Source organism: Myiozetetes cayanensis, unplaced genomic scaffold (genome assembly GCF_022539395.1).
Source record: "Myiozetetes cayanensis isolate MyiCay16 unplaced genomic scaffold, myiCay2020 scf1, whole genome shotgun sequence".
NCBI classification, from domain to species: domain Eukaryota; kingdom Metazoa; phylum Chordata; class Aves; order Passeriformes; family Tyrannidae; genus Myiozetetes; species Myiozetetes cayanensis.
This window is the reverse complement of record NW_026086604.1, coordinates 98,878,179-98,890,655: the sequence shown is the minus strand read 5'-3', so window position 1 is coordinate 98,890,655 and position 12,477 is coordinate 98,878,179. Positions and strand designations below refer to the sequence as shown.

The window sequence follows — 12,477 nt, the reverse complement described above, 5'->3', positions numbered from 1 at the left end:
CCCTAGAGACCATATTCCATCTGGAGAGACCAGCTAGCAGTGACTAAGAGCTCTTCCTCCCTGCTGGATATTTGAAGAGTGAGTGCCATGAAAGTGGAGTTACCCCTGCTACCAAAACAGAGATGTCTTCACTGATGTATAAATACAAACTAAGTATTGTAATGTGTCTCCATACAGCTGATGGCTTCCAATGCCACTGCTCTACTCTGTTTTCTGCAGTAGACTTTGAGATGCTAAGCACATCCGCTCTGGTAGGAACTTGGGAATGCACCAGACAGTTAATGGGAATCGAGAAGTCTGATTGATGCAGAGTAGTCATCACCCTAGCAGTTGAAAAATATTTAAATTTCTATCTAGCCTTCTCTTCCTCAAGGCAAGTTGAATGACTTGTACAAAATGCGTCATGGTGCACAAGTTAAAAGCTTTTGTGAGCTGGCAGATGAGAATGCTTAAGTTATGACTGGGTTGAATTCTGATGTGAAGACATTCCCTGATACTGATCAAAATACTGGTTATTCCTTACTTCTGTACTGTTTGTTTTTTCCATTTTCCTTCCCAGCTTTCCCTCTTCTCTCCCTACACCTCTGCTATTTCAATCACTCAGCTTTTCATTATTCATTAGCCTTCCATTATCCGCCTGTTGCCAACTATGCTGTCAAGTCTGTTAGATACAAAACCAGACAGCTTTCCAGTATGCTATGAAACGCTTTTCACATGATCAGAAGTCAAATCATCCCTTTGAACTCAAACAAATTAAGCGGAAGAAAAATCACAGCTCCTTTGTCCAGCCAAGCAGCTATTTAACACTAGCTTTATTAAGGTTATGGTAGCACAGAAGAACAGTAAGTCCTGAAAAAAAATAAAATATTTAGTTTATTAATACCATGGCAGGGGGAATAATTAAGAGACCTATTATTGTGTCTGAAGATTCTGCTGCACAAAAACTGTACAGAGAACAAAAAATTCAGCTGGCATGTTTGCACCCCGAGAATATGCTGCCACTTGGCAAACGCTGTCCAACAATGCTGACAATCTGCTGACCCAAATCCTCACTTACTGCATTAAACAGGGTTTATAAGCAAAAATAGCTGCAGTGGGAATGCCACACCTTGTAGTAAGTGCTGCAAGATTGAAGCTAATAATGTAAAAGGCTACCCCAGAGGTAGAGGAATAAAAGGAGGAAGGAGACGTGGGGGAACGAAGTATGTGGTGTTGCCTTTGCTGTGCATCTCATCGTGTCTTTGCTGCCTCTTTCTAACATTTATTCACTGTTTGAAAAGAGAGTTCACATCACAGTCTAAAGAACTAATATCCCATGTAAACAGAAAAGGCATCTTTTTTTATCAGGAGACACGCTGTGAACATTTTCTAATCTGGGAAGCACTTTTGGACATGCACAACTATCACGCTCTAGTCAGTAATTTAAAATTGCTGGTAGTTTCTGTCACTTAGCAAAGAAGGCATCTGCTGTCACACAACAGTACCTGACACAACTAGAATTGGTTTTATAATGGTGAGATATCAATACAACAAATCTGAAGCTCACTCTTCTGGATTAGTCTGTATCATTAATATGGGTTCCTCCGCTCACAGCACTACCCAAAAGCTACCTCAGTTCAAAGGCAGACATTTTATTTCTGGTGGCAAATTACTCCAGGGAATGGTGGTTCTGCAGATACTTTAATTTTTGCATGTTAATGGATGTAGAGTATTAATTAACTGCATACCTTAAAATTAAATTAGACTTAAACATTTTTTTTCAGCTTCAGCATGACTTTAAGCAGTTTTAATGGGAATGATAAATTTATCACTAAGTTTTAATTCTCTAAGTTCCTATTTTGCTGTATATTGATGCCAATGGAACAAATGGCATAATTTTAGAGCAACCCAGAAGGCCAAATTCTCCACAGATTGCAGTCTCTCGTATTTCCAGCATTGATTCTACACAAATACATTAATCTGGGGGAAAAAAAAAAAAGAAAAGAAAAAAGAAAAGAAAATCCCCAAGCTGAAAAAAATCCCAAACAAATGAAACAATAGTCACACGTAATCATCTGGATTAAATAATGGCATCAAAATACAAACATGACTGTATGAATAAGTAGAAAAGAGGTTAGGTAAACTAGTCACTTTATTACCAGCTTTGCATGCTTTCCATGCAACTGCCTAAAGCCCTCAAGCCCTGGTGATAGTCCCAGCTGTGGTGAGACAACTTAAAAAAACCTGCAAAGACATCCTGTTAATATACTCTGAAAGCAATCTGATCCATCATATATATCTAACATATTAAAAAAAAATAATTTAAGGGTTCGAGATTAATATTTATTTTCTCTCCCTTTGCAGAGGTATGCACACTATATACACTACTCTAAACTCTCATTTCTAATACAGAATATAAATTATAAAGCAAGAACAGTGAACAGCCAAATGCTGGTTGTCAACAGAAACAAACACCTCTTCGTTCCTGCCTCAGAACAGTCACATTATAGCTGCCTCTACAGTCAGCCTTTCCAGGGGTGTTTCCACCCATCGACTCCCTGTACCAAGTGACCCCCAGGCTTCACTTTCCCACTCACTCCCCTCACTGCTGACTTTCACAGAGCTTTGGGAAGCTTTGTCTCTAGAGGTCTACCAACCCCATGAAAGCTCTACTCAAAATTAGATTTTTAGAGGATTATCTGTGGGCAGAACTTGCCTCTTATTTATGTCAGATTAGTCCATCTAATGCTAGCAAACATCAGAAAAGTTACTTTAGGGTTATTTTTTTCTCCCATAAAAATGCAATTGCAATCTCTAACAGGGAAAATAGGAAGGAGCAGACAAAAGAAAATTACAGATGACATCTGATTGTAAAGAAAACTGACTTCAAAAATCTTCACATAGAAAAACTGTAATCAGTAAATACCAAGAAAAAATATTTCACAGAGTTTCTTCCCACATTCTCTTCCTTTCTCTCTCACAACTCTCTCCTTTCCTGATTACTGTATGGCATTCGGAAAGCAGAGAGCTCTTGTCACTGCCTTTTCCTTCGCCACCAGAAAAAACTGTACCACCAATGGTATTTGTTCTGTTCTTTGAGAGAAGAAGGATCCTCAGGCAGGAAGGCTTCACACCATTATAGCCAGTTGAATTTTACCAAAGGATTTAGAGCTGCCACTCACTAACTTCCACTAGAAACCTCTAGGGTTTAATGTTAGGGATTTTATTTTTCTTATCATTTGGGATTATTTTAAATCATGCCAGAATGGTGCATGATGCTTTAACAATACAGAGATAGATCTCAGCTAAACATCTGCAAGGATCCATCTGTTCTCTGCTCAAAAAATTAAGAGCTGTCTTTTAGATACTTGGACTGACACCAGTTACCTCCTCTTGCTGCTTAGAACCTGAGATTAGCTCAGTTAAGTTACAGCACAGCGCTAATAATGTCAAGGTTGTGGGTTGGATCCCCATAGAGACATTGACTTATGAGCTGGACTCTATAACCCTTGTGGGTCCCTTCCAACTCGGAATATTCTGTGAAAGATGTATTTGTGCAGGTCAGGATGGCAGTAGGATGAACTTTTATTGCTCACACCCAAGACTGAAGTACATGATTGAAATACAAACCATCACTGGAGCTCTGGCAGATGAAGAAGTTAGAGGGAACAAGGTGATAATGTTAGCCAGCACAACAGCAGGCCCAAAGAGGTCATTCAGATATCTGCAAGCATCATCACAACCCGACTTTCAAGGCTAAGTACCAAGAAAGACAATGAGATAGCTTTCTATGATGGGAAGCTTGGGACACAGCACATTTACACACCTGAAAATACAATAGGACAGTAGTCAAGTCTGATATCATAGGCAAATCTGAGGTGGAGTCAGACTTTTCTGTTGCTTCACAAGAGATGAAGGCTCTCCTGATAAGCTTTAAGCCTTCATTTGAAAAGCTTATATGTTTTGTAAAGATAAGAGGCAGCCAAGACAGATTTAAAAATACAAAATTAGGGTGAAAGTGATAAATTATGGTGAAAGTGATAAATTATCACAGCAAAAATTTTTGGACCAGCTTTAAGATCATGTGTATCAAAAAGGATATTTTACTCACAGAAACAAGGTGGCATCGGCCTGTATGAAAGGTTTAATTGACTGGATGCAAGGCAACCTAAAAGGATTTAAAAAATTAATCACAGCCCATGTATGAATACCCAGAGCAAAATCCTGAGGCTAGGCCAGAAAGCCAAGCAGGAAAACAACAGTGCCTACAGCCATTGAAGGTGATGTGATGGGAATCTGCAAGCCAGAGCTTTGAGGCAGACCTTTAACTTGAAGGTTAGGCTGTTGAAGGGCTTTCAGTATGTAAAACTGTTTTATTAGAGCTTAAATTAGAATGGCCTAAGTTCTGAAGGACAGGAAACTCATCTCTGCTGGATGGAAGAGCAATAAAGAACTGGGTGAAAGCAAAAAGATATGATAGTGAATCTTGCTGCTGCTGCTACCTTACATGGCAGGACTTTCTCCTCCAGCCTTGCTCTCAAACGCAGCTATGTGAAGTCCTTGGAGCTAACAATCTTGCTTTTTATAGCCCTAAAGACTTATTGCAGGATCTGCTTCTTGTTCTTCCCAGCAACCTTCTCAACTCCACTTCCCCTACAGGCCTGCTGTGGAGGCACCTTTTCCCCATCTGCTCTCCCCACCCGTAGCCCAGAGGGCCCTTTAGCCACCACCACTCAGCAGCTTTCAGGGCAGGTACACTCTCCGTCTGTCAAACTCTGAGCCAGCAAAAGGCAAATAAAACACTCAGATTTCCTCCTTTCTGCCCAGGGACAATCCTCAGCACAGCACATGGTACCTGCACAGCAAACTCAACCAAGAGAACGTCTGCATTTTCCTTCACTGCAGGCACAGTACAATCGACTGTGCAAAATGCAAGGCAGTGCAGAGGTTAGAAGGAAAACAGTTTGAAAGTAAGCTATAATCAAGGTTACAGCTTCAGCTATCTTAACCCCCTCACATCAACCTACTCCCACCTATCACAGCTATTTATTTACCATCATGTGAGAAAATCCTTTTGGACATTTGAATTTTGGAAGAATTGTTAGTATAATGCTTAGAACAAAAAGGATTTTTAAAGAATAGCTTGTACTACAGCCAAATCCAGGAAGCAAGGCCTTGGAGTGCAAAGAGCTATGCAAAATCTTCCCCAAATCATCCAGTGTGTGACTTGTTGAAAACACAAAACCCAACAGAAAAGTCATGAAGCTAGGGATTGGAGAATGCTAGGAAGCAAAAGGATTTGGAGAGGACAGAACTTTGAAGCATCAGCCCAGGAATTGTAGGATCAGGCACAGGAATGGCTTCTTAGAGCTCCAAAGGAATTATTTAATTGCCCAAGGAGTCACAGGCTTACATGGTCTACTGACACTCTTTTCCCTGCAAGATATTACAGAGCACACAGACCAAACTGCTGCTCTTGGGAAGACTCAAATGATGGCTGTAAACATTTCAGAGGGATGTATGCCATAATAACACTAAGGAACTTTAAGAGCATTTGTCTCAATATTGCACATCTATGGCACTATATATATATAGGGTCATATATATATATATAGTTCATATAATGAACACTAATTGGAAATCAAAGCCATTATACATCAGCAGTGGGGCAAATGGATGTTATTAGTCAGTTCATTTTTCCATTTCCTGACCTTTGTGAGTTTCCAGTCCAGCTGTACTGCTATGTTAATGTATCCTCTTACATTTAACTTGGCTTCAGTGATGTGCAAATCAGTGCACAAATTAGAATCAAAATGAAAGAGTTGGCCTCAAGGTCAACTCGGCAAGGTTTGATGCTGCTGGTGTGGGATTGATTCCTGATGCAGACCTATTAGTCATAAGGCAACAAAAACTGGCAGCACAGTAATCAGGGGTACTCTGGTATATGGGGCAATGATTGGAGGGAAATTGAGTTCAGAAAAAGGAAGAAAATTAATAATGCTTTTTTTCTTTTCTTTATGGAAGAACTACAAGAGATTGCCATCTGAAGAACTCAAGAGAGCATGCCGAAAGATACACACATCACATTTCCAATTAAATGATTCCAAGAATTAATATTTGTACTTCTGTAAGTATATAAACCAAACAAGTTTCTTAAAAAAAAAAAAGTCATTTTACCAGTTTTATATGAAATCACTCAAACTTTCTACACTGTGGACTACTTATGTTTAACTTATGTCTAACTAAGAGCAATTAACAATCTTACATTCAAGATATTTGTACTGAAGCAGTGATAATTCACTCACAGTTCATAAAGCACTGGGTAGTTTCTGCAATGGAATGCAGCTAAGGACAAAATTAATTTCTTATTTTCTGTTAAATCACTAGCAGAAAAACAGTCTTGTCTCAGCAGTTTGGCACAGCAGGGGATGAGAAACAGCCATCAGACTTACCCATTACAGAAAAAAAGATCTGAAAACACTGCCAATATTTTTAAAGGACATTCAGGTACAAAATAACAGGTAAACATGCAATATGGTCTGAGTATAACATTTTTAAAAGATAACTGTATGGAAATAACTAATAGAGAGGTCAACATGGTAACATCTTAAACCAAGATAACATTACTCAGCTTCACTTTTTCTTTCCACACCACAAGATTAAAGAAACAACCTTAGAATATGCTTATATGCTACTATCAAATACTCCCAAGACCACAATGATTGCCTTTACTCACGCTTTATGATGCGCATAACAGGAAATTTATATTTTTTACTTCATTGGTTTTAAACATCAAAACCAGGCAGAGAAGTGCTGCTGCAGTACCAGACAGAAGCATGGCAGCAATTACCTCCCAGTGGGTGCAAAACGAAACATTCTTATGTGGGACAACACACCGTCTCTTAACAAGCGTCCTCGTGTCCTTAACAGGCAGTATGGACCACATCAGCTTCACAGATACACAGCGCCAGTGACTGCGGTGCCAAAGACTGAAAACCTCCATTCCTCATCTTTTAAAACCCAAGGACAATATTTAAGAACAACAATCATTTCAAGAAGAAAACCAATCATTCTGTACCAGGTGCTAGTACTGGTTTATCTGTTATTTAAAACAAAGAAGCATCACTCTCAGAAACAGATTGTCTCAAAAACCCTGTGTGCTCCACAGCGGTCTGCTTAAGAATCATCACCACATTTATAAGGTCCACTGCAAAGCTGGACTGTGATGGCCTCCCAGGAATGCTACTTACTCTGTAGGGTTTTAGAGGTAGGACATAAGAACAGGGACGCTCTTTTCTCCTGCAGGCTAAAAACATCGCTGCTCTTCTGTGAGGTGATCAACTGATACTCCTACTGAGAAGCTCTGACCATGCTTGATGCCCTGTTTCAGGTTCTGCACAGCACATAATAATAGACACCTCTTACCTGACAGATTTTTATAACCAGTGGCTCCAGTTCTTCAAGGACTTTGTCCATGAAAAAAATCAACGTCTTTAGTAGCACTAACAAAGGTCCAGATTCATCCAGCTCAAGCTTTGAGTACTTGAGCCACACTCAGGAATGCAAGACTCCCTGAGTACTCAGAGGGAAGAGAAAAGCTCCTCGTGAAAAAGACCGAGACCTGGGGAAGGCTTTCCTCAAGAGGATTGAGTTCTGTCTCTATCACCTTTTTAAGGAGCCAGTGACTATTGGTATCCTAGGCATGTTAGGTTAGGTAGGAAGGAGTCAGGATGTGTGAACCTCTCAAGCTGTAAGATTTTACATGATATAAAGGTAAGTGGGCAAAGCACTCCTAGGAGTGGCAGAAAATGTGTATTTTAAGTACATTCAGGCACATAAAATGGAAACAAAGTAAATTAAAAATCTACTACGTGATTATTTAAAAATAGTCTGATTTTCTAGAAAACTACAAAATTGTAAAATAGAGGGTTCATCCAGAGAAAGTAGGTGCATAAAAAATAAAATACTTCACTGCACTTTACATGCAGATCTTTTAAAACATGTAATACCAGTAAACATAGCAGAGGTTTACAGGAAAAGCTGCGGAGACATCCTGCAAAATTTAAGAGACTACCAATGAAATGATGTAGACTAAATATGAGTTGCAGAAAGATATCCAGTAATGTACACAGTTTCTCAGAACTGTCAGGATTATAGTTATTTCTCTGCTCAGAAGTAGTCCCACATTTCCCATATCTCTTCCCCAAAGTTCAGCAACTGGAGGAGTCTGTTTTGCAGAAAACACTCTTAATATCTTATGCTACCACTAAGAATGCATTATACCTTCCACCAAGACAACTGTTTTGCTAAAAAACAAACCTTGTGTGATGTCTGTAGTGTACATTACTAACAGATTGAAGAAGAAAAGACTTTTGCAATGTATTGCGTAGGTGTCACGCATGGCTTATTATGTATAAAACACATACAGAAAAAGAAGGCAACAGAAAGTGACCAAGATATCAAAAGAGAGGTTTTTGATATTAACCACCCTTCAGACACAAATATAAATCTTTGCAAACGAAAAGTTCATGTGTGCACGTATCAAAAGAGTTATCCTGCAGAGCTCAGATCTATGCACGTAGTATTCCCACCACCCACGTTTCCAGTTCTGCCTAGACACTTGTGCAGCACAAATGGATCCATACACACAAACCCCACAAGACATTCATCGCTGCCACAACCTGTAAAATTTCTGTCAACTCTGTGAGTGCCATTCCCTGGAAGAGCTGGATACGCTTTATCTCCTGCCTGCCTCTATTCCAGACTGTCAGTAAGTTCCTCTGTGCCATGTCTCTCACATCACAGTCCATGCCATAGCCATATTCCAGGTGACCATGCACCTTCCTCTCCTCCCCATCCCTTTTTATTCTCAAGGCCTGTCTCTTCTTTCTCACTTGCCAATAATACCACCCTCCCTGCACTTGCAGGTAGGAAGGGACAGGGCATATGGCATTCCTTGCTGTACCAGGCAGTGGATTAACATGTGAGGACAATAAACCTACAAATCCGAGGAGGGATGGAAGGAAACTCTTTTCACTCATGGTTCTTTCCAGCTGCTCATGACAGCTGACACCCACTCCACAGCAAAGAAAACATTTAAAGTCTGCTATTTCATTCATTGCTGCTACACTCTGTCATGTTTCTTACCTGCATCTATATTTCTTTAAGAGAAGAGTGTTTTGAAGTGTCAGTCTCTTCGCCTCCTCAGGCATTGAGGCAGGTAGGTATATTAGCAGTCTATTGGGTATTAATGCCTATATCAACCACTGCTTTGATCTACGAACAACAACAAACCATTGCAATAAACCAGTCTTTCAACCAGACACCAGCTTCAGAGTATGCCCTCAGCTCCATCTTCTACCTTTCAACAAGGCCTAGAATATTCCCTGACATTTTAAAATTAATTGGCTACAGAGCTCCTGTTATTACCATATTACCTCCAGTCAAATACAGAAATGCCATCCAGTTGAGTGTGCTTGATCCTGTTTCCGATAAAATTAAAGGCAAAACTCCCCTTGATTTCAATGTGGAACAAAGTGACTTTGTAAAGCAAAGAAAAACCCACAGAGCTGTCAACAGCTGCAGCCAACAAGGGCTAATCCTGATCTGGAAAATAAAGTTCATATTTTTAAGTAAAACACTTCAAACATTTTCATCCATGATGCAACCTATTCTGTTGGAAAACACATCACGCAAACATACAGAGCTGAAAGTTGCATTTTAGAACACAGATCACAGCAAGTACTCTTAGAATGACATCTCAAAACCTAGAAACAAACCTGTGATTTGATGGGTTAGGATTAATTTAGGATACAAGTATTTTTAGACTATGATATCTGAATGTTTTTCCTATGCAATTATAATAATAGAATCTAATACATTTTTAATTTTTTCAAAAGAAAACTGGAACATCAGACACTGAAGCATAGTCATCATCACTGCATGTTTTCTGTGTGATGTTTCTCTGTCACTGGAGGGAAGAATGCAAACTGCTTGCAAGTACTACGAGTTTGACTTCCACGTTTAAGTATGTTTATTCTCAACAGACTGACTTCACGTGTCCATATACACCTAGAGAGACTATGAAAACAAAATATCTGAAGTTCATTATGTGTTTTTTTAAAAGACAAATCTAAGACAATCAACATTTTGAGGATCAAGAATTCCTAATTTTCACTGAAAGACAGTAAAGAAAAACTGATTTATGTTTAATAATGCCACATATCCATTATTTTATTATTGAAAGTAATCCTGATGCCATTAAAAATTCAATACTAGTGATAGAACCCACAAGGCGTAATTTAAAGGGTTAGATTTCTCTGTTTCTGGACAGGTAAAACTAGCCTCAGATAAGTGTCTCCAAACCAGATTGTTATTTACTGTTTCATCTTTATTAAAAGTTGCTTATGTTTTGATTGTATAAGTCATAATAAACTACCATTCATGAGAAAGCAAAGAAACTGGGGAAACTATCCCCAGAGAAAATGAGTAGCTCTAGTAATACGGTCTCTAGTTGAAGAACAAGATTCAGATTTTACAAAAAAGAACACGTGCTGGCTCTACCTAAGGCACAAAAAAGTCCTACATAAGAGAAGAGCAACTGCTTTCAGGAGCTCTGGATAGCTGTAAGACAATTCTGAGCTTCATATCTAAGGTTTTCTGGGGAACTGCTAGCCAAGGCTAGATGAAAGGTAGCCTGGAAGCTTCCCCAGGAATAAATTAAAGGCATAAGGCAGATTTTCAGAGTAGAAACCACCCAGAACAACTGGAGCAGACTAGTTCAAGTAGATGAAGAAGAGCCCACTGGTGCAGGCTCCTCCAATCAAATATAAACCTGCAAGAGAGACAAGCCCAGTGACCACAAAAAAAAAAAAAGGAGTTGCACACAGAGATGGGCAAGTCATGTTGTGACTGTATGATTCCTAAGCTTCACTCATACTTACTTTGCTGCCAGTACACCTCTAATACAATTACATATTACTGTATTGTACCACACAATCATATGTAGAGGCATGTCTGTCTGCTCACAGTACAGTGTGAGGTTTTAATTTACTTTTTTTCTCCTTTACTCCAGTTCAAAAGGGTTTGTGTCCCTGTGTTCAAAAGGTCTTGTGAGAGTTTTCAAAGAAGAACATCTGCCAAGTCCATGGGAAAAATTTTATTTCACTCATTCACAGACAAAGCACAAGAATGATTTTGACTGAAGGTTCAAACCACAGTTTCATTTAATTTTAATAAGGACTGCTAGTTAGACTTAACACTTTCTGGCTGCCATTGAATACTCACAGAACAGAAGTAATTACAGCTTTTAAATAATGCACCTAAAGTAAGGCCCAAAGGAAAAATCTTTTTAACATATTTTTCTGGTAACAAATCCTCTGCTAAAGAAGTGTCCTAAATTCATCAAGGATTAGGTTCTAGGGCATTGCAATGGAAGTCTACAGTTTAATTAATTAGTATTTATAGAAGCCTTCACAAATAAGCAAGCTGGAAAACTGTTTGGATCTTGCAGGCCTTAAACCTGGGTTCTGAAAGAAAGACTGAGACACGCACATACATCATCATGCAACGATGCTGTGGCCACATGAGCAGCCATGGCCTGCCTGGATGTCTTGGCATGGGACTTAGAACAGAACTAAGGACAACAAGAACTACCTGCTGTCCAATTCCATGCACAAATCAATGGAACACACCTTGGTCCACAGATGCTACTTTAAATTGCTGGTGTTACTTGTTAAATAAAATGCAATTCAACTTAACCTCAGGCAGTAAAACTGGAATGTCAATGAAGTTAAAACTTGACTTTTGAACAGGCATTTATATTAGGGGTTCCAACGCACAGCAAGAACTCCTTGGTGTGTACGCACTGGATTTGCGCGACAAAGTTTTGGTAGCAGGGGGCTACAGAGGCAACTTCAGTGAGCAGCTGCCAGAAGCTTCCCCCGTGTCTGATGAAGACAGTGCCAGCTGGCTCCCAAAAGGGTCCACCTCTGGGCAAGGCCAAGCCCATCAGCGACAGTGGCAGCACCTCTGGGATAATGTTTTTGAGATGGGTAAAACACTTCTGTGCAAGACAGCAACTGCAGCCAAAGAGAGGTGTGATAATATGTGAGAGAAACAGCTCTGCAGACACCAAGGTTAGTGAAAAAGGAGGGGAAGGAGGTGCTCCAGGCACCACAGCAGAGATTCCCCTGCAGCCTGGTGAAGACAGGGTGTGCCCTGGAAACTCATGGAGATCCACAGTGGAGCAGAGATTCACCTGCAGCCCATGGAGGACCCCATGCCAGAGAAGGTGGATCCCCAAAGGAGGCTGTGACAGTCTGCAGGAAGTGCGGGGAACCCACACTGGATCAGCTTGCTCCTGACAGACTGCACTCAGTGGAAAAGACCCACTCTGGAGCAGTTTCTGAACTGCAGTCTGTGGGAAAGACTCACCTGGAAAAGACTGGAGAACTGTCTCTCATAGGAGGGACCCCACATTGGAGCAAGGGAAGGAGT

General features: G+C 40.0%; 2 protein-coding genes across 12 annotated transcripts in view; one reads left to right on the top strand and one right to left on the bottom strand.

The window, feature by feature from the left end:
- Positions 1-12,477, top strand: part of EGFR (epidermal growth factor receptor) — a 1,326,436-nt gene that overhangs the window by 638,692 nt on the left and 675,267 nt on the right. The window lies entirely within an intron of this gene.
- HECW1 (HECT, C2 and WW domain containing E3 ubiquitin protein ligase 1) overlaps positions 1-12,477 on the bottom strand; it is a 255,066-nt gene that overhangs the window by 172,939 nt on the left and 69,650 nt on the right. The window lies entirely within an intron of this gene.